This window comes from Mytilus galloprovincialis, chromosome 5 (assembly GCF_965363235.1).
Source record: "Mytilus galloprovincialis chromosome 5, xbMytGall1.hap1.1, whole genome shotgun sequence".
In the NCBI taxonomy this organism is placed as follows: Eukaryota; Metazoa; Mollusca; class Bivalvia; order Mytilida; family Mytilidae; genus Mytilus; species Mytilus galloprovincialis.
In genome coordinates this window covers 25,480,660-25,504,551 of record NC_134842.1, presented here as the reverse complement: position 1 = coordinate 25,504,551, position 23,892 = coordinate 25,480,660, and the positions used below count along the sequence as shown (strand labels likewise).

The 23,892-nt window shown below is 33.6% G+C and overlaps 1 long non-coding RNA gene across 1 annotated transcript in view; it reads right to left on the bottom strand.

Annotated features, from left to right (window-relative positions):
* The window catches only part of LOC143075473 (uncharacterized), a 425,173-nt gene that overhangs the window by 82,231 nt on the left and 319,050 nt on the right, over window positions 1-23,892 (bottom strand). The gene's annotated exons all lie outside the window — the stretch shown is intronic.

Below are 23,892 nucleotides of genomic sequence, written 5' to 3'. Positions count from 1 at the left end.
AGGTCCTTCTGAATAACTCAAAATATAAAATAATATATATATATATATATTATATACCTTTCTGGAGCATTTGAGATCGTCCCCAGTTTTTGGTGGGGTTCATGTGGCTAAGTTCTTATGTTTCTATGTTGTGTGTTGTGTACTACCGTATAACGGGTTATTTTCGCGGGTGCAAAATTTCGCTATTTTCATTGAAAAAGGTATACGGAAAAATTTTGGCGGTTATTATTTTGGCAGATTCAAAACTTTAATCAATACCTTTGCATGTGTCCTTTTAAATTGGCGGAATTTATTTCGGCGATTTCATTCTATCTGCGAAAATAAGCGAAAATGTATACCCTGCGAAAATAACCAGATATACGGTATTATTTGTCTGTTTGTTTTTTTTTCTTTTTTAGCCATGGCGTTGTCAGTTTTTTTCAATCCATGAGTTTGATTGTCCCTCTGGTATCTTTCACCCCACTTATATACATAAACATCAATACGAGTAAACAACTATGCAAACACATATTGAAAAAACCAAAGAGATTAAGTGTTTCGTTATTTAAAAAAAATCCCTATGAAGAGTAAAGAAAATATTGACTTTTCGACTATAGCTAAATGTAATGTGACAAACTTTGAAAATTGAAATAGCTTTATTCATAGAGTTTTTTCTGTGACGTTGTGTTAAAAGATCAACGCCAAAAAAATATCTGGCATCAAATTTTTGTTATTCTTTAAAAATTGACACAAATAAATATGTGCAATACTATAACACACTTATACAATAATACTTCTTTGTGAAAAATATTTTTTTAAAGTTTACTATGATCGGAATGGTTAGCAAAACGTTATGACGGTGTTTCATGTGCTATGTAAGAATGTTTATGGCTTCCTTTTTGTGGTAGTTTGAACATTTTGAAATATATAAAATTGAGAATGGAAATGGGGAATGTATACATTTCTAATTTTGGCTCATATTGTGCAGCTATAATTAATGAGTAGAAGTACACATGTAATCATTATGAATAAACATAAACCTTTTCGTGGTATGTAATGCAATAATTGATCAAGTTGATACATAGCATCACATGGAGATAACTGTAAAATTCAGCAGAACGTTTTAATTACGTTCTGTTGTTCCGGAAACATTTTGCTTTTCAATGATCAAAATTGGTGTAAGTCAAACGGCTATTTGTCCATCGAAAATTTTCCGATAATTTGTGTAGTTCAAGTTATTTAATTTTTTATATTTTTGTTACATGGACAAAGTAAACATTTTGTCAAACAATAATTGAAAATTAAACAAGCCAAATAGATTTTAGTGAAGATTTTAGGTACCACATTAAGTAAACCTATTCAAAATGAAATTGCAGTACATACTTTGTAAATCGGTTGATTCCATGACTCTTTCTGTAACATGACATTTCAATTATTTCTTTATTCCATGATTTGAATAATCATGTTGGTCCATGTGCTCAACTTACATTGAAGAAGTTTGACATCGACTAGTGTGTAGCGTGCATATCAAATTAAGTTACTCACACTTTACGGTAGATGTTTGACATTGACTAGCGTGTAGCGTGCATATCAAATTAAGTTACTCACACTGTACGGTAGATGTTTGACATCGACTAGCGTGTAGCGTGCATATCAAATTAAGTTACTCACACTTTACGGTAGATGTTTGACATTGACTAGTGTGTAGCCTGCATATTAAATTAAGTTACTCACACTTTACGGTAGATGTTTGACATTGACTAGCGTGTAGCCTGCATATCAAATTAAGTTACTCACACTTTACGGTAGATGTTTGACATTGACTAGCGTGTAGCCTGCATATCAAATTAAGTTAATCACACTTTACGGTAGATGTTTGACATTGACTAGCGTGTAGCCTGCATATCAAATTAAGTTAATCACACTTTACGGTAGATGTTTGACATTGACTAGTGTGTAGCCTGCATATTAAATAAAGTTACTCACACTTTACGGTAGATGTTTGACATTGACTAGCGTGTAGCCTGCATATCAAATTAAGTTACTCACACTTTACGGTAGATGTTTGACATTGACTAGTGTGTAGCGTGCATATCAAATTAAGTTACTCACACTTTACGGTAGATGTTTGACATTGACTAGCGTGTAGCCTGCATATCAAATTAAGTTAGTCACACTTTACGGTAGATGTTTGACATTGACTAGCGTGTAGCCTGCATATCAAATTAAGTTACTCACACTTTACGGTATGTCTTAAGAGTTTCTTTGTCTGATTTATTTTTTGATGAAACTGTTTGCGTCGTCATTCTGTATTGTTACTTTTCCCTTTCTTAGAAGGCGATGTTCCTTTGGCTCCACTGAACGTTGTTTATATATCCCAACTAGTGCGTTATGTCGTTGTGTGTGTATAGATGTCGAAACTTTTAACGAACGTTATCAATGCATAACTGGTCAATAACTGAGTCAGATGTTTTATTATATTAAATTACTTAAACATTTAATTAAATTCTTTCATAGATACGAAGATTAAATTAGTAAATGTATCTGTGCACATAAAAAACGTATTAAAAGCGGTATTTCATATCCTTAATTTTACGGTAACATTGTATTTAAAGCGCGGAAATCATGATGTGATCCGTGTAAGCTCACAAAACCTTCAAATAAACGTATTAGTAAAGGATATCTTACCAGTTTTGTTATAAGATATTTGAATATAGTTTATATTGCCACAACTTTCGATTTTGTCATCGGCAAATTAAAATTTCACTAAATGTGTGTTCATTTAACTTTTTTTTTGGAAATGTTTAATAAAATTGAGAATGGAAATGGGGAATGTGTCAAAGAGACAACAACCCGACCAAATAAAAAACAACAGCAGAGGGTCACCAACAGGTCTTCAATGTAGCGAGAAATTCCCGCACCCGGAGGCGTCCTTCAGCTGGCCCCTATTCAAATATATACTAGTCCAGTGATAATGAACGCCATACTAATTTCCAAATTGTACACAAGAAACTAAAATTAAAATGATACAAGACTAACAAAGGCCAGAGGCTCCTGACTTGGGACAGGCGCAAAAATGCGTCGGGGTTAAACATGTTTGTGAGATCTCAACCCTCCCCCTATACCTCTAGCCAATGTAGAAAGGTAAACGCATAACAATACGCACATTAAAATTCAGTTCAAGAGAAGTCCGAGTCTGATGTCGGAAGATATAACCAAAGAAAATAAACAAAATGACAATAATACATAAATAACAACAGACTACTAGCAATTAACTGACATGCCAGCTCCAGACTTCAATTAAACTGACTGAAAGATTATGATTTCATCATATGAACATCAGGCACAATCCTTCCCGTTAGGGGTTTAGTATCATACCATCATAACATATATGAGAAGAACATAACCCGTGTCATGCCAAAAACTGTTTTTAGAATAAATGTGTTTAGTTCCGATGCAAAGACCTTATCAGTGACTCAATATTAACGCCAAAATATGCAATCTTTAATGACTTGACAACAGTATCGTAATTATATCCCTTCTTAATAAGTCTATTCAAAGGTTTTGTAAGTTTCTGAGGTGAATACTGACACCTTCGTGCTTTATAAAGAATATTTCCATAAAAAATTGGATGTGAAATACCTGAACGTATTAGAAGTCTGCAGGTTGAGCTATATTTACGAATGATGTCTTTATACCGATGATAAAATTTAGTAAATGTTTTGACTAGTTTGTGATATCGAAAACCCTGGTGTGATAATTTTTCAGTAATACATAAATTTCTTTCGTTAAAATCTAAAACATTATTACATGCACGAGCGAATCGTACAAGTTGAGATATATAAACACCGTAAGATGGTGACAAGGGAACGTCACCATCTAAAAACGGATAATTAATAATTAAATTCACTTCCATGTTCCTTGTTCTATAATTAGATAAATCTACCTATATGTAACATTATTTTAGACATTATTTAGAAGTCAAAATACTAGTTTTAACTTTTTAATACAGTTATCTGAAAGGTGTTTGATAAAAAAAGAATTTAGACACGATTTTCAAATTGTCGACATATTACTGATTAAATCCATCAATTATATTTCCATTATGAATTTATTTTACTAATTTGATCGAGTTGTATTTATACGGTCTGTATTTCATATTTGCTCTTAAAAGATAGTTAAAGAAGGTCGCTTCTCAATTTTAAAATGATAAGCTTTTTATAACACTAGTATATATTGATAGGGAAGTATTAAAATAACCAAAAGAGCCAAAAAAAAAAATATTGGTCGATGAGTTTGTTTTCGAGATATTAACCATTGAAAGTTTGGCGGGAAAATAGTCCTTTTTGACTTTTCTCAGCATTACCATTGACAGATTTAGATTCTCAAGAATCGAAGCTCTTTGTTAAAGAAGGCGGTATATGCTTACCGTAATGTTTATTATAGTAACACAAATTTTAAAAGTTAATAGAAACAAATAAAATGACAGTTTTCTTCTGAATTACGACGTGTTTTATTATAGAAACACCATTTGCACAAGGTTTTGCGGAGATTTGACGATGTGAAATATAACGAAGAATATGACAGAGATGAACTTTCAACCATTTTGGATTTGATCATTGATAAGCACAGATATTTGTCAGACTTGAATACTCATTTTATCGGAAGAGGAACTTGAAGCGGAGATTTCTGATTCAGATGAGTATACTATAACTTTAGAGACGAAAATACACAAGATGCGTGAATTTCTAGAACCAACCGCCCGTACTAGCTATTCACTCAAAGTAACAGATAGTTCACTTAACCCTTTAGCTCAGAGTTTTGATGTCAATAGAAACCAAACAGCATCGTTCAATTCATGCAACTCATGTACTCTCCTCATCTGTCAAACAGCAACAACCAATTTCACAAATTACCAAAGTTAGAACTTTCTAAATTCGACGGCAACATTCTTAATTGACAAGCAGTCTGGGAATGTTACGACACAGCAATTCATAGTAATCCCTCATTATCAGACGCCCAGAAATTCAACTATTTAAAATCGCTACTTTAAAACACGGCTTTGACTACAGTTTCGGGTTTTACACTTACAAATTTAAAGTACAGTAAAGCAATAGATTAATTACACCAGCGATTTGGACAGACTAAAAAAAAACCGCACACGTACATGCAGACTTTGTTAGATCTACCCGCACCCGATAGTACAGTACAATCATGCCGCAGATTTTATAACAAGTCAGAAACGCTCATAAGAATCACTCGGTCAAAGTCAGGAATCATATGGTACATTACTTATACCTATTATGCTCAACAAATTACCTAGTAGAATTAAGGATAATATTACCCGTGAACATGGTTTAAAACAGTGGTCGCTTGATGAACTCAGACAACACTTATTTAAAGAGATAAGTATATTAGAAACCGAACAAAGAGTTAATCTAGAATCAGATGAAACATTGCATAGCACAGTATACCTTGCTAAAACTGACGCAAAAAAATAACAACAACAACAGAAAGCCACAGAAAAGTGAGGTAGCGGAAAACATGTATTTATTGCGGTGAGTCTCATAGCCCTAATACATGTATGAAAATTGTTGACCAAAAAGCCCGTCTAGACATCCTTAAACCAACGAAAGCTTGTTTTAGTTGTCTTGGGAACCACAGAATTACAGATTGTAAGTAAGTCTAAAGGAACTTGTAAACAATGTGGACGAAAACATCATACCAGTTTTTGTTTAAATACAAGTCAGTCTTCGTTTTCTAGCAACAGTATTCCGAATTACAACAATAATGATAATATACCCGCTTCATCAGTACAGCAAGATATAGCCAAAACCGCATTTGCAATGTACTGTACCACATATTCACAAGTACTTCTCAAGACCGCGATAGCTAAGGAACACTCGAACGCGCAAGTCAGTATGGACGCAAACATACTGTTCGATGAAGGGACTCAGCGCTAGTTCATTACAGATAGTATAGCGGAGCAACTAGAACTTAAACCAAAAGGAACAGAAGCCATATCTATTTCTTAATTTGGAGGAGGTAAAGAATCAGTACGCCATTTGAAAACCGCTGACATATTTGTACTAACGGAAGACGGAAGCCGCATACAGCTAAATATACTCATTGTTCCTGAAATAGCGTCACCAATACGGATACATTCTACCGAGACAACTAACTTACCATACTTGCGCGGATTAAAATTGGCACACCCGCTTACAGGACATGACCTGTTCTCCGTAAATTTATTGATAGGCGCTGACCATTATTGGGATTTCATTGAAGATAAGATAATACGAGGCAACGATCCAACTGCAGTAAAGTCAGGAAAAGGTTATTTTCTATCCGGCTCGACACAGAGATCAACAGAAGGAACTACTTCAATGATGAACATTTTAATTGGACATAAAGAAGATGATTTAGAAAACTTATGGAAAATCGAGTCATTAGGAATAACGCCTCAGAATAAGGAGAAATCAAACGCAGAATATTTGGAAAACTTCATATCTACAAATATATCGTACGAAGCCAATATTTGTAAATACACAGCAAAACTGCCATGGAAAGACGACCATAAACAACTTCCGTCCAACATCGACATAGCTAGACGAAGAACAGAAAATGTAGTACGAAGACTCAGCAACGATCCGTTTTTACTTAGAAAATATGGTGAGATTATAAACGACCAGGAAAAGAGAGGTTTTATTGAACGCATAGACAACCCAACAACAAGCACAAAACATGCGCATTATGTCACTCCCCATTCAGTCAAGAAAAATTCAGCGACGACCCCCATCCGTATTGTTTATGACTGTAGCTGTTGTCGATCAAACGACACGCCTAGTCTGAATGATTGTTTGCGCATAGAACCCCCGATCTTAAATGACATATCAACACTTTTGATGCGATTTAGAGAAAATAGAAATGATGTTGTCACCGATATAGAGAAGGCGTTTCTTCAAATTACGTTAGACGAGAAAGACAGAGATATGAAGAGATTTTTCTGGCTAAAGGACTCAACAGACCCTACATCAGAGTTGATTACTTACCGCTCTAAAGCTATCATATTCGGCGCAACATGTTCACCTTTTATATTGAATGCGACCTTATTAAAGCATTTACGTGAACAGTCTAGTCACACATCTGAAACACATCTATATGGATTATACGTAGACAACATAATTGCAGGCTTCGACAACACAACTGAACTATTGAAGTTTTATGAAGAGTCAAAAGCACTGATGACCGAAGGAGGATTCAACTCACGCTCATTGGCATCGAATTGTACAGCACTTAACGATTTAGCTACATCTCAAAACGTTAACGATGGGGATAACTGTATTAAAGTTTTATGATTACGATGGAACACCAAGGATGACCGTGTTAGTTTTGGATTCAAACCATTGTCTATGCTACCAGATTATCAAATCACGAAACGAGAAATACTCTGAAGATCGTCAAAAATCTACGACCCTCTTGGAATTCTAAGCCTAGTTACAGTGCGTGGCAAGATACTATTGCAGGATTTATGGACACAGAAACTAGGGTGGGACGAACAGATAACTGATGAAATTAGACCACAGTTGCATTATATCGATTAAGACTTGAAAAAATGCACAGAGATTGAATTTTCGAGACGTTACTTTGAAGATAAGGACACTACCGATGAACCTACCTTACATGTATTCACCGATCCAAGTGCAGAAGCGTACGGCGCTCGTGCGTACTTAGTAAAAGGGGGAAGAATCTAACTTTGTCATGGCTAAAAATCGAGTGGCACCACTTCAAGTTGAATATACCACAACTTACGGCAGCATTAGTTGGAAGACGGTTAACTTCACATATAATGTCACGTTTACAGAACGTTAAAAAGTGTGTACTATGGAGCGTGAGTCAAATTATTTTACACTGGATATCTTCAAGGAAGCAACTTAAAACCTTTATAGAAAACAGAGTCATCGAAATCATCGATCCCCTCGCATTTTATATGCTTGATTGAATTCGCCTTACTACACATCTGGGTCTTTGTCAGTGGCTACAGATGGGCATTCGTACGGAAATTTCCTTTTTTGTTTGTCTCTTTAACTTTCTGTTAGTCATAATGGTGATAAAATGGCATCGATAATACATTGTAATACAGTTGTAAAAAGTAGTCAAATCGAGTGCGAAAAAGGAATACTCATATCTAAATAAACTTAAATCAAGGGAAAGAAACAAGTTAATAGCTTACACAGTTAAGTTATTTGTTGTCTGATGACGGGTTGATATACACAATCTCTCATTCATAGAATAAACGAAGAACACATTACTGGTCAATTGTTCCGTTATAACAAAGTAGTTATTTAAAAAAAAAGACTTGAAACATGGAATAGCGTCCTCCTTTCCTAACAGAACAAATCTGAGTTCAATCCACATGTAATATTTCTAAATCAGTAACAACTAATTAGAATCACATATACATATTTTTTTGTTTTTATTGGTCTTAAGAAACTTGTACATGTACATTCTGTCATTAATGTTTTAATGTTCTCGTATTCTTGTTTTTCATTTTAGCTGTGTACTTTGTCTATATGTATGGAACGCCGGAACTGTCTTATAGTGTAAATATTTAAAGTGTTTTGTGTTAATATGTGCAGGATCCTCTATTTTCTGAAACTGCACCCCTGTGTTATGTCAAATGAATTCATTGTTAGGTCATACAATCGTATAATATGTTATTGATAACCTTTGTTGTGTGCAATAGGCATTACATTATGCTGTAAGTACTATATATTATGTGCATACCTCTAAGCTTTATGATCAATCACCTTTACATTCTTTCACATTTTTTTTATGTTGTGTCTATTCTTCCTATAAGAAAGTCAGGTAATTACTGCGTCCTGTCACAAATGTGATTGTTATGCCGAATGTTCTAAACATTTTCTTTTGATACATTTTTATTCTATGAAAACCTCATGAAATTATAGTCTTACGCATTTATGTTGTGTTTATACATATGTATCTCCAGTGAAACACATAATACATTATGGTATAGTTCACATGTGTTTTGCCGAACAATTGATACTCTCTGTTAGCATTCATTACGTTATGTGCAAATGCCTTTTACATTATGTGCAATTGACTTTTACATTATGTCCCAACACCTTATACATTATGTACAAACACTTATAACGTTAAGTGCAAACAACTGATACATTTTATGCAAACACCTATAACTTTATGTGCAAAAACATATTACGTTATGCATAAAACCTATTTCATTATGTGCAAACACCTATTACGTTATGTGCAAATATCTATTACATTATGTGCAAACACCTGTTACGTTATGTTCAAATGCATATAACATAATGTCCAAACATCTATTTCGTTATGTGCAACATCAATTATGTTATGTGCAAACACCGATTACGTTTACAAGAGACCAAATGACGCAGAAATTAAAATTGATAGGTCAATGTACGGCCTTCGCCAAAGAGCAAAGCTAAAAAAAAAATAGCGGCCTTATTTATGAACCAAACTGAAAGCAAATAAGTAACACAACAACAAACGACAACCACTGAATTACGGATTCCTGACTTGGGACAGGTACACACAGCATGTCTCGGGTTGTAACAATTTTATGGGAGCCAAACCCTGTCCTTAACATGGAAAAGTGGTGTAACAGTACAACATAAAAACAAAAAATATAAAAATAAGTGGAAAAAGACTTGACTCATGACTTGAATACATATAGAAATATATCTTACAAAAACATAGAGTGGACGAGACCGGGAACTTGTACGTCTCCACGAAAAATACTCACCAAGTACAGATCTGAGATTAAAGTACTCGCTAGTTCAAAGTTCTCCTTGTCCCCCCGACTTCAACCTTGAACTAGAAATATAACAGGTGTCAAAATGGTTTGTTATTACCCCATGTAGGCTGTTTTAGCGAGAAACGGGTACCAGTTTAATGCTTTATGAATGAATGAATGAATGAATGAATATTATAATATTAATGTGCAACCTGAATAATAACAAACAATTACATTCATATATACAAGTAATTTTTAGCCAGCCAAATAGGTTTATGATGCACTGTACATTGTGTATCATTATTGAAAATACTATGATGCTATAAATGCAATGACGTCTCGCACAATTCATGTAGCAGCTAAGGAATCCTGCAAAATGTTTTATATTTTATATTTGTTTGTTTTGCATATTACAGTCGTGTATATAATTCTGAATAATGTTCATAAAACTTACTATATCCTCTGTCGCTGACAAAGCCTGTTGAGACGGGTGGCTGTCCTGGGGATCTCGGGGGGGGGGGGGGTCAGATGGCCCGTCCCCTTCAATTTACAACTTTTTAACAACTAACAGAGATTTAGGAAAAAGAGATTGGGTCATATTCCCGTAAATTTTTGTAAAATCGTGTTTTAAAATAGCACGATACATGTTAATTATAGTACATGAAAATACATCACATCATCTGCTTTCATACTTTGAACAGGTAATGCTACAATAATTAAGTCAAAGACTTTTGTTTGTTTTGTTTTTTTGTTCATCAGAACCAATATGTATTGTTTGTTAATGCCCCTGAGGAGCATAAAAATATGAAATATCAACTAATAGATATTCAATATTAGTTATTGTTTAAAAAAAACGTGTAAACATTGATAGATTATTTGTAACTTAAAACTAACATTATATAAACAAGAATGTGTCCATAGTTCACCGATGTCCACTTCGCACTATCATTTTCTATGTTCAATGAACCGTGAAATTGAAATAAACTTTTTTTTTTTGGGCATTACATTAGATAAAGATCATAGCATAAGGATCATGTGTACTAAGTTTGAGGTTGATTGGACTTCAACTTCACCAAAAACTACCTTGATCAAACACTTTAAACTGAAACGGGACAGACGGGAAAAAAAGGAACGGACGGACGGACAAACGAACGAACGAACGGAGGCACATGTAGAAAACTTAATGCCCATAAGTGGTGCATAAAAAGGGGTTAAATATAAATACAAGATACATTCAATAATTTAATTATCTGATATAAATCAGAATTATTTGTAAAATAATGTTGTATGGGGCCACTTAAGTCGTGGCCGTCTTATTTGTCCGTAGTCAAGATTTACATGTCCGTGGCCACTAATTACTTTTCCGTTGCCACCAATAACTTGTCCTTGACCACGACTTATTTGTCCGTGGCCACGACTTATTTGTCATTGGCCACGACTTACTTGTCGGTGACCTAGATTTACTAATTCGAGGCAACGACTTACCAATTAGTTGCTACGACTTACTTGCCATGGCCTTGACTTATTTGTCCGTGACACGACGTACTTGTCCGTGGCCATGACTTATTTGTCCGTGGCCACGAATTACTTGTCCGTAGCCACGACGTACTTGTCGTGGTCACGAATTACTTGTCCGTTGTCACAACTTTATTGTCCGTGGCCACGATTTACTTGTCCGTGGCAACTAATTACTTGTCCGTGGCCACGACTTACTTGTCCGTGGCCACGACTTACTTGTCCGTGGCCACCACTTACTTGTCCGTTGCCACGACTTACTTCTAAAGTCTTGGTCACGAGTTAGAAAGATGTTGCCTGGAGATGATCAATATATTAATATATATATACAACTTGTCTAAACATCAAACCAACAATGTTAGATCTGTAAATTTGTTTTCGCAAAGTTTTTGTTCTTCCCTCGCCGGGATTCGAACCTATACTACTGAGATATCGTGACATCAAATTGCCTGCACTCTATCCGGTGCGCTAGACCACACGACCACATTGGCTTCACAATAATAAAGCTTTCGGTGGCCGGGTGTTACCTTTCCTCGTCAGTTTTAATCTAGCGTCGTAATACAGTATATAATATATAAGGCATGGATTTATTATTGTTTCAGATCTGCTCAATTATCTATAGTAAAGGATCCTACAAATTATAGCAAGATACAGTCACAGAAAATAATTATATTTATAAGTACGTCTAAACCAGTGACAACTCTACAACAGATTAATCCATCGGATCACCAGCAGTGATGGTGATACATGGATATGTACATCATATATATACAACTCGTCTAAACATCAAGTCAACAATGTTAGATCTGTAAAATTGCTTTTGCAATTTTTTTGTTGTCCCTCGCCAGGATTCGGACCCTTGTTACTGGGATATCGTGACACCAAATCGCCTGCACTGTAACCGGCCCAGGTGGTCGTGTGGTCAAGCGCGCTGGTTACGGTGCAGGCGATTTGGTGTCACGATATCTTTTTAGCATGGGTTCGAATCCCGGCGAGTGAAAAACAGAAAATTTGCTTTCGCAAATTTACAGATCTAACATTGTTTGGTTGATGTTTAGACGAGTTGTATATATATACCGAACACACATACGTCAACATAGCCATTCCTGCCAAAACTCGCATATATACATCTCTATACAAATATCTAAATTTGGTTTCATGAAGCCACGGACAGGTAAGTCGTGACCATGGACATGTTAATCGTGGCCACGAATTAGTAAATCTTTTGGATCAATATGTCATCATTCTAAAATATACATTCAACTTGTTTTGACAGCTTCCGTTAAATATTGCCTCGAACTCGGTTGACTCGAAATTTCGGATGAGTCGAAGTTTTCACGTGGTCCCGAACTTTGTACCATATAAATATATGTAATTCGACTCCTGATGAGTCGAAATTGGATGAGTCGAAATTTTGGTTGAGTCGAACTAAATGTACGATCCCTAGGTTATCAAAAGCATTCAAACTTTATTATTTATCTCGAACTAATACACCGTATATCAAAACATGACCTCCGGCATTTAAATGGATTGAAGAGTTAATCTGACAATACACGTGTAATTAAATTTCCAGTCACATACCACTGTATTGAAATATGACTTGCTATTTCCACGAGTGTTTACCTAAGACTATCTTTTATAGAATTTTTATAAATGATAAGTCCTACATTGTTAATGTTCATGAAAAAGTATTCAAATTGTTTACAAAACAATTAATTGTAATTTACACTAATAAGCTTTGGTGTGTATAAAGTAAGGATTATGACTTCCGTTGATGATCAGCTCAAACATACTCCATCGGCGTCTTTAATCTTGTTGTATTTTCTTTCGAAAAGAAAGAGTGAGATAAAACAAAATGAAGAGAAATCAATATTTTCTAAAATCTTTTGTAACCGAGAATAAAAATTTTGTCAACTATAAACAACCTGAATAACGAAACTGTCGATTGGAAATTACTCTCTCGGATACAAGCCGTAGGGAACAATTGTAACTGAAACAATTGAATAAGTAAAAATGATGTTATTATAATAATGAAAGACCATGACATATAAATACGTCGATCTGATACCAGATTATAAATCCCCTTCCCATATTCACCCGGATTTATTTTAGCTTTACCAAACCAAGCAAGAGTTGTGTCCCTTGTTCTGTCAAACTTCCGGTTTTTGTTTGAGTCGAACTACGTGTATCTCGAAATAATTTTCTGGTCCGGCTTACTTCGAGATAACGAGAGTCGACTGTATATTTGCACATAGCGTAAAGGGTGTTTGCACATAACGTTATAAGTGTTTGCACATTATGTATTAGGTGTTTGAACATAATGTATTCGGCAATTGTTCGGCAAAACACATATGAACTATACCACGATGTATTATGTTTTTCACTGGAGATACATATATATCAACACAATATAAAGCCGTTAGACTATAACATCATAGAACAAAGATGTGTCAAAAGAAAACGTTTAGAAAATTCGGCATAACAATCACATTTGTGCAAGACACAGTTATTACCGGACTTTCTTATAGGAAGAATAGACACAACATAGAGAAAATGTGAAAGAATGTAAAGGTGGTTGATCATAAAGCTTAGAGGTATGCACATAATATATAGCAGTTACAGCATAATGTAATGCCTATTGCAAACAAAAAAGTTTATCAATTACATATCATACGATTTTTTGACCTAACAATGAATTCATAACACAGGTGCAGTGTCAGAAAATAAAGGCTCCTGCACATAAAATTAGGAAGAAATGACATGGCGTAAATGCAAAGAGACAAAACACATTAAATATTTACACTATAAGACAGTTCCGGCTTTCCATATATATGCTTTTTTATGATTCTTCGGTATTTAAATAACGTTGCTCTGCACATATACATCCCTTTATTATGTTATCATACTATATTAAATTTGTGTACTCTTGTCTTTAATTTTTAGTAATATGCTTGTTCTGTAAGCCATTTTGTGCTTTCTTGTTACACGTTTGTATGATGTTTATTTGTTTAGTGATGAGGATTATAGATATTGTTGTCTGCTGTTTTATTGACATTTTTACCTATTATATCTGTTTGCTTTGTTCATGCATCGTTGTCAATGTAATGCAATGTGATTCGACTGTTATACAAGTGAGACGTTTAGCTAGCTATAATACTTTGTTTTATACAAGTGAGACGTTTAGCTAGCTATAATACTTTGTTCAAACCACCATTTTCTACATAGGAAAATACGTGTACAAAGTCAAAATTGTAATCCATTCGACTGATGTGTTTTCGCTTTTGAGTTTGCCATTTGATTAGGGACTTTCCGTTTTGAATTTCCTGGGAGTTCAGTAATTTTGTGATTTTACTTTATGAATACTGTGGATTCATTATTTTCGTTGGTATCAATTTTCGTGGATTGTTGAAAAATTTCATTTATCTGCATATTTAATTTTGTGGTTTTGCATTATCTCTGTATACAAATGAATGAAGTGCCAGCGTATGGTAACATATCCAGTTCTCCTATTGGTGGACGTCAAATGATCAAAGGGTCATTAAGGAAATATTTGTGTGAAAGACTCAATACAAATATCATAGTCGCATTTAGTAGATGCGTGTTGCATTATTAGGTTAACATGAGTTTACATTCTCTCACCTTTTTAGCTTTTTAATCCATTTTTTTTCATTTTTCAATTCATTGAATTTGTTGATATAGTTAACGAAATAGAAATGTTAGAACAAATTATCCAAAAAAAAACCAACTTTCTTTGATACATATATGACGTGGCTCTGTACTTATACATTCCGTTATTGTGTTATTGTACTATGGTAAATTCGTGTACTCTTGTCTTTAATGTTCGCTAAATAATTGGTCTATATGCCTTTTTGTACTTCTTTGTTACATATGTGTTTGTGTTTATAGTGATTAAGATTATAACACACTGCTGACTGTTGTAACCTTCTTTTTGACATTTGTGTTGTCCACAGATCGTTTGTCAATATGATGGAATTTAATGCAGCTTTCATAAAAGTGCGAAGTTAAGTTACATGTAGCTTTTTAATCAGTTTAATTCCAAGTTTCTACAAAAGAAAATGCCTGTTCCACATCATGAATATACCAGTTGTTACCCGTTCGTTTGATGTGTTTGAGCTTTTAATGTTGCCAATTGATTAGGAACTTTTCTTTTTCTATTTTCCTAAGAGTTCAATATTTTTGTGATTCTACTTTTTATTAAAGCAAAAACATTTTTTCTAGAGAAAGAGAGGTGCGTTAAAAAAGGTTTCGGCGGCATTGACGGTAAAACGGTAAAACAAATATTTTGATTATTCTACGATCTGAAGTTTGTATCTTTTTCTTTTTTCTTTGTTGGTTCTGTGTCCATGTCGATTGTAACGCTTTGACAAATACAACCACAGATAGTATAGTATTACAGACATGAGGTAAGACAGATATAAAGTTGAAAAAAGACCACGGATTTCAGTATCGTGACGTCACGTTAACCACGATCTTGGGAAAATAAACTCATCAAAGATACTCATACATATTTTCGACGCATAGATATTTTTTCCAGTTGAAAATTTAGCACTGAACATTTAAACAACTTTAAATAATTATAATACTATATATATATATATTAATATTAACAACGCAAAAATCACAAAAAATTCATTATGTAAAGCTATAATAAAAATAAAAAGCAGAAAGTGTTAACTAAAATTGATATAAAACATACAATAGTCGATTTGAAATATTAATATTCAAATAACACTTTTAGCTATTTCATAAAATGGCCGTTGGTGGTAACATCAAAGACTTATTAATACCGTTTACGACAGCGTTCCAGAACATATGTTCACCGAAACCCTCTGTAAATATTAAATGTGGAGTTGTGTTTAGAAGAGTTCTTAGTTCACTTGTCATGTGATTAGAGTCAATGTGACGATACATTATTAAAACTAACGCATCCTTGCCTTGGCGACGTCTTCGCTCTAGGGCTAAGTTCACTTCCCATAGACACCATTCACTTTTTGCAAAATCATTGGACATAACAACGATAATTTTCCAACTTTTGTTCATGAATTTCTCAATATTATTTATAATTGGTTCTCCAATTTGGAAATCTCGATGGTGGATACAAATTTTCAGTTCATTATCTTCCAATCTTTTTATCAATTCATTATGTACCCACTGTCGATCAGATTCACAATAAACGACAAAAGCGTCAAATTCGAAATCGTCGCAGGACGATAGTTTTAAATAACCGTTTTTAATACGGTGATGAACACGGGCAAAATAAAGCAAATTTTTCAAGTTGATGTGACATCTATACAATATTAGCGCTAAGAAAAATACAAACATTAAAACTGAGCAAACAGATATTATAATAATGGATGTAAAATAATTGATTCCGCATTCTGCCTCCGTTGGTCTATAACTATCAAGTAACGAGTTCTTTAAATTCTTAGGATATGCACAAGAGTAAAATTTAGGCCAGTTACGTATCTTTTTCGTAATATTGGTTGACCGCAACGTGTCCAAAAACCATCTTTGATCACATGTACACCAAAACGGATTGTTTGAAATTTCAAATACTTCGATTTTATTTAACAACATTGTTGGAAATGATGTTTTGTTTATAATGTTAATTAAATTTCCATCCAAATGCAAGTTTCGTAAACTGGTCATATTTGCAAATGTTGATGGATTCCATCGAGCTATTTTGTTGCCAATTAGAATTAATTCTTGTAAAAAAGGCATGTTTTGTAATAGTCCTTCTGGAATTTCTGCTAGTCCAGTAGTTTCCATATGTAATTGGTGCAACTTTTTCAACGGGGAAAGAATCCGCAGTAAATGCTGTTTTTTATGAGGCAAGTAATTTTTACTTAAATCCAGTTTTCGCAAGTTTGTTGTGTTAATAAACAGATCCCGGAAATGGTATGAATTTTCGTTATCGAATCGAAAACCATTTTGTCTAAATTGTAAAATGCGAAGCGACGTATTATTAAAAGCCTTCATTCGAATTTTTTTAAGTCGTGGAATATAGTTAATAGATAATCTAATCAGACTTGACAACATAGAAAATCCATTTGTCGTCAACTCTGTCATTATGTTACCATCGAGAAATAAAGTTTCGAGACTTTGTAAGCATTTAAATGAAATTGGTAATATGAATCTAATTGCATTTTCTGAAAGTGTCAAATCTTTCAACACTGGTGCGAGACTATGCTTTTCTGTTGCATCACAAAAATTTGGTATTTTAATAATATTATTACTAGTCAAGTCAATTGCTTTCACTGTCTTCAACCCGTTAGCATTTACATCTGTAATAGAGCATTTTCTGCAAACGAACGTCCTCAATCCAGATATGGGTGTAAATATGGAGGCATTAAATATTTCAAAATTATTTTCACTTAATGACATAATTGACAATTTAAATCCGGCTAAGTTGGCAAACAAACTCTCCCGTAGTGAGTTCCAATTGTTACGTTCAAAATACAATTCTTTCAATAGTGATACGTTTAAACTTTTCAATGATGATTTGAAATGTAAAACATCAAATTGTTTTTCCCATGAAATTTCTAATATTTGCAAATATTTCAGATCTTTAAACGCATCAGTTGTTATTGTCTGTACAGAATTATATTTCTTAAATGCCAAGTGAATGATTTTGTTTGATGAAATGTTTTGAAAGGTCTGTCTCGTAATATGCGGTAAATAACAACATCTTAGTTCCAGAGTCAAAACAAATCCTTTTATGATTGGAATATAATGCAGATTTCTACATGTCACTTTGTTATTATAAACATAGTTGCACTTAATGGCAACTTTTGGACACTTTTCATAGCTTTCAGTAAGATACACACACATATATCCAATGCAAACATAAAACACATTAAGAACAAACATCTTCATATCCTTCACTTCAAAATAACAAATTACTTATGCAACGATAACATTATGACAAATATATAAAAGCAGTGTTAATATTTCCTTATCAAAGTTTATAATTTCGCTTCATTGTTAATTAGATGAAAACATTAGTTTTTATTTCCGGTCACATTGTTATCAAAATATTTATATAATTGTTTGGGGCTCAATATGATATCAACAGCAATTGTTTATGTTATTTTCATTTCAGGTGCACACATATCATTAACAAATTTTAGACATTTATAAATATATGAAAATATTATAAAAATCATGTCACGCTGTTTTCATCCCTGTTATAAGAATTGTCAATGGGGTGTTTTCTTATCATATTCTATATATGCACATTGGTCAAAGGAATGTTGTTTTAAGCAAAGTCTTGCCCTAAGAACTTCTGTATCTTAATCATTAATGCGCATATTTTAATATTCTTACCCTATTCACATTTTTCGGTAATTTTAAATATCCATTTTTGAAAAGGCAATGGCAGACCCTCGTACGATATCAAAGTTTCAATCCAAACTCAATGTAAACAAACTGTGAAACTTGTGTTTTTACCCCAAAAACGGACTAAATTGGCAATCACATGACCATTTGATAAATTTAGGGTATCAACTTTACTTTGTTTTTTTCCCGTAGACAATGCAAATTCATATTTACAAGGTGGTTAAAACTATTGTTTATGTTATGGCATGGGTTTATTCAAAACATCTTTTAAATGTAAGGATCTAATTAATCTTTTCAAACAGGTGTAATGTACAATATCTTTTACTCATATAATTATGAAAAGTTAGAAGAGAGTACAAGTAACTGTAGTCAAGTCTCATGAAATAAACGTTGTAAGCTGCAATTATACTACAAACCTCGTTTTAGTCTAAGTGAAATTGTGATATGTTATTATATTCATATTATATTATGAAAATCTTCACCGTGAAGATCCTCTGTCATTATGTGTTTACTCAAATGATGAATTAAGTTTTTGACGTGAGTTTATATATTACAAGCGTTGGAAATACTTCCTGATTAAAAAGATATTTGCAGTAATAAAATTTGCAAATCAGTCATATTGTTTTATTTTTAGAATTCATTTGATATAATTGTAGTAAAATATCCGGTTGATTGTGTAGTGTTTGTTCGACTAAATATGTGTAAATCATAAATGATGCATAATATCCTTGCATTTGTCAAAAGTTCGTCCTATTACATTGATCCGGCGTATTCGATTACAACATTTAAAACGTCTAGGAAGTACCAGAAAGTATGAATAAAAGGGAAGGATTTGGTTAATTTTATATCTGTAATTTATTGAAAAACGATAACATATACTCGTCAAAAAACGATTATGTGGCAATCAAATTTCACTCGTTTCAATTAAACGCTAAATTGTTTTACCTGATTTGCGATTACTATAATCTCGCAGGATGCAGATATAGTAGAAGTCGTTGATTTTTTTGTAGAATGACATCAATTGTGCTATCTTGCATATTTAGTTCAAGTGTTTGTGTCGCGTCTAATCTAAAAGTAGTTTTGTTTCATAATATTCACTCAAAGCTTAAGAAAAATCACACTAGAAAAACTCGTTGAAGTCACTCGGACGTCGGTTCAATCCGAGTAAAAAGTAAAATAGCAAAAATACCGAAGTCCGAGGAAAATTTAAATTGGATTCAAATGGAAAAATCAAAAACTCAAACAAGTAAAACGAATGAATTACAGCTGTGATATTCTACATCTTACTACCCAAGCTTGGAATGAAAATTTAATAATAATAAATAATTAAAAAAAAATCAGGTGTATATCGTAGGTGCAATATGTCGGACTCATCAGCGGTGTTCAGATCAAAACAGTTAGTAGGTCAAATCGAAAAAGGAAGTTGAACGTTATTCAAAAAGAAAAAAAACCTGAATAACCCGACAAAGAAAACCTTTCCCTTAGGGGTAGAAAAGGTAAAAGATGGCAATCAAAGTTGATTCCTTTCAGGTGTAGTTTTGAAACTAGGTAAGCGTGAATCGCTATAAAAACAATAAATATCATGCGAATGAGTGTTTTGTTCAGCAAAATTAACCGAACTGGCCTTAGTTTCAGTAGAAATCACAAATGAACGTGTCTTAACTAAATGGGGTTTAAATAAAGGCAACAGTAGTATACCGCTGTTCAAACTCATAAATCCATGGACAAAAACAAAATCGGGGTAACAAACTAAAACTGAGGGAAACGTATAAGGAACTTGGCTCAAATCTTGAATTAGACATCACACCTTATGTGGATAAATGGGATTTTACAGTATAGAAAAGGCTGATGTATATTTGAAATTCAGTAATGTGTCATGTCGAAATTAATTGTCTACAAATTTGAAGAAAAATATACACGATCATTACTTCGAGATAAAGTCAGCCGCCAGATTGTATATAACAACTTATCTACAATACCAGATCTAGACGCATGTTTATCAAAGAATTCTAAGGATTCTAATGAATGTCCAAATATCATCTAACAACATATCTGTGTCCAACGTATGATTATGAGACGATTTTACAGAGAATTGTTTTTGGAGATTAGGACATCGATCTGACGATGATACTTACTTTATGATATATGTTATGATTTTTTCTCATTTTGTATCTAACATCCTTTTTTGTCTTTAGTTGTTGTAACACTAGAAATTTTTACTGAAATGTAAAGATTGGTGCTTTCATGAAAGCCTGTTGTTCGGAATTTGTAAAGAAATAATTCAACCTTTCGGCGAATTATATGAAAAATACACGAGAATTGACTATATACTCTGTTATTTATGACTGTGAGACATTGAATTCAATTCACTAAAAGAGTTATTTATAGTTAGTAAATATTTACACTTAGAAATGGCCTTATCATACCTCCTGAATGCATAACTATAAATTGCAACAATCAGTGTTCCTGTTAAAGCAGAAAAAAAGGAGGGCCTCTCAACACAACATGATGCTTCTTCACATCTTTCGAGAACTGTATTAAATATATGACTGTATTGATAACAGTTACTTTAATGCAATGTATGACCAACTATATCGCTTTCATGAATAACAGTTGAAACAGACAATAATAAAAACGTAAATAAATAAAAAAAAATGCATGCATCCCGCCAATGAGTAGTTGTGTTGTGGTATTTATTTGTATTCTTGTCTTTCGTTTTCGCTTTGTGCTTTGTTAATGTGTCCTTTTTATTTTATTTTTTGTTGTTGATATATTTGTTCAAAACACAATGTTGACTGGTGTACCCCTATATTTCTCAATTTACTATTATGTCCTCTTGAAATCCTCAAACATAGTTGTCAATCTACTGGAATTCTATTTGACTATCATACAAGTAAGGGGATTAGATAGCTATATTACCAGGTTTAATCCAACGTTTTCTGCATAAGGAAATACCTGTACCAAGTCCGAATTTTGTTGTGTTTGAACTTTTGATTTAGTCATTTGATAATGGAATTCCGGATTTAAATTTTCTTTGGAGTTTGGTATTTTTGCCATCTTCAGCAGACAGGTGAACCATGTGTTATCTAAGACTTTTTATCCTTTCAAAATTATGATTCTGATTGTAAAAATAAAATCGGTTAAATCATTTTCATCACGGCAATTTCAAGGTTAAATTTCAAACATTATCGTTGCAATGGCGGCTGATGAATGCATAGGTTACCCTATCGAAGCTCCGGACTCGATCATGCGATCCCAAAGTCTTTGTTTTTACTCTGTTTAAAAATGATGTAAGCTTCAATTTTCATACCATTAGGCAATGTTGTAAAGAACATACATGTAATGAACTGTCACGTGAATAATAATTTATGTAGTTTTCATTTTGAACCAAGTTATATTAATTAAATGAGTTTTAATCTCTGGATTGGTAAAGACCAATGATGGCACCCTAGGGCGGATCAAGCCATTTTTAAAAGGTGTTGCCAACCTACATCAAGGGGGGGGGGGTGTCAAGCCATATTTCCCTATTCAAAAGCATTGATCGTAAAAAAGGGGTTCAAACCCGCGGACACCCCTTTTTGGTTTGCCCCAAAACTATGGAGTTTCTCGTAGCCTAGGCAATCTGTATTTTTACATGTAAAGCGTGTTCAGTCGTCGGCTTCTAAATAAGGACAACAGAAGTATACCGCTGTTCGAAAGTCAAAAATCGATTGAAAGAAAGGAAATCCGGGTAACAAACCAAAACTGAGGTAAACACATCAACTATCAGAGAACAACGAAACAACATAAACACTGAAAGGCAACTAAAGACCAAAACGACAATGCAACACACACAGAACCGAATTATAAGATAACAACTGTCATTTTCCGGACTTGCATTGTTACAGGACATTTGAATTACAAATGGTGGGTTGAACCTGGTTTTAGGGCTAGCCAAACCTCTCGCTTTAATGACATTGTTAAATATAACACTAAAATGATAACATAACATGAAAGGACTACAGTACAAATAAATGCAAGAACATTAAGGACAGATAAATACAAAAATAAACATTACAATAGGACATTTCGACATGCTAATTGTTATCAAAGGTACCAGGTCTACAATAAAATACAGCATACGCACGCTTCGTCTACATAAGACCCATCAGCGAAGCCCAGATCGAAATAGTAAAGAAAGCCGAAAAAAGTACAAAGGTGAAGAGCACCGATGACCTAAAATTCCAAAACGTTGTGCTTAACACGATAATCCAGACACACCTATCCCTCAGTATGTTTGAATATGATTTTTTAAAGATGAGCAGAAGGGGGCATTTTTTTTTAATAAAATCTTGACATGTAAAATAAATTTACTTTATTAAACTGTTAAACTGATACATGTAAGTACTTTGGGTAATAAATATTGTGTAATTCAGTCTCTTTTGCATAATCCAACGCCGGACTCAAAATGTAATTCGTCATATACCCGTCTATATTGCGCACTGCATACAAGGATCATGATGTTTTTTTGTTATAGGAATGCATGTTACGGATAACCGTGAGCTGCTGATCCATATTAGCGCATGGATTTAACGGTAATATGCAAAACGTCAATTTAAGATCTACGCATTTGTCAAAGTTTAAATCACAGTGTACAAGCGGACAGTGACACAAAACGGAAGTTGCTGATCTGTCCGACGGCGATCGGCTCGTTGTTTTTCAAAAAAATATAGAATATCAACACAAAGTGTCCCATAATGGATTGTTCAGCAGCTCAAGGTAAGTGAATAACTACAATGATGTATTTTTGACCATTTAAAGCTTATTTTATGCTTTTAGCATCAACCGTCTTTTTAAAATAACTCCTGATCATGAAGAGGGGTCAAAATTTTGCGATTTTTCGAGTCATAAATCTTAACAAAACTCCGAAAATTCAAACATTTTCAAGATTTTTAATCGATACATAGTTGAATAATCATATTCCGCATACACACACAAAAGTTTGGTTCATTTTTTTTTATTATATTGTCACAATTGAATCTTTTCTATTCAAAGTGTACTGTCCGCCTCGTTGCCACCGTATGTTTTCATACTGTCCGATTCGTTGGTCATATTCATGATCGATATCTTAAGCAAAAGTAAGATTGAAACATGCAATTTATCCACATTTAAACTTTATTCAACACAGATACTGTCTATGATTATATATGGAAAATGAAAACATACGGTGGCAACGAGGCGGACAGTACACTTTGAATAGA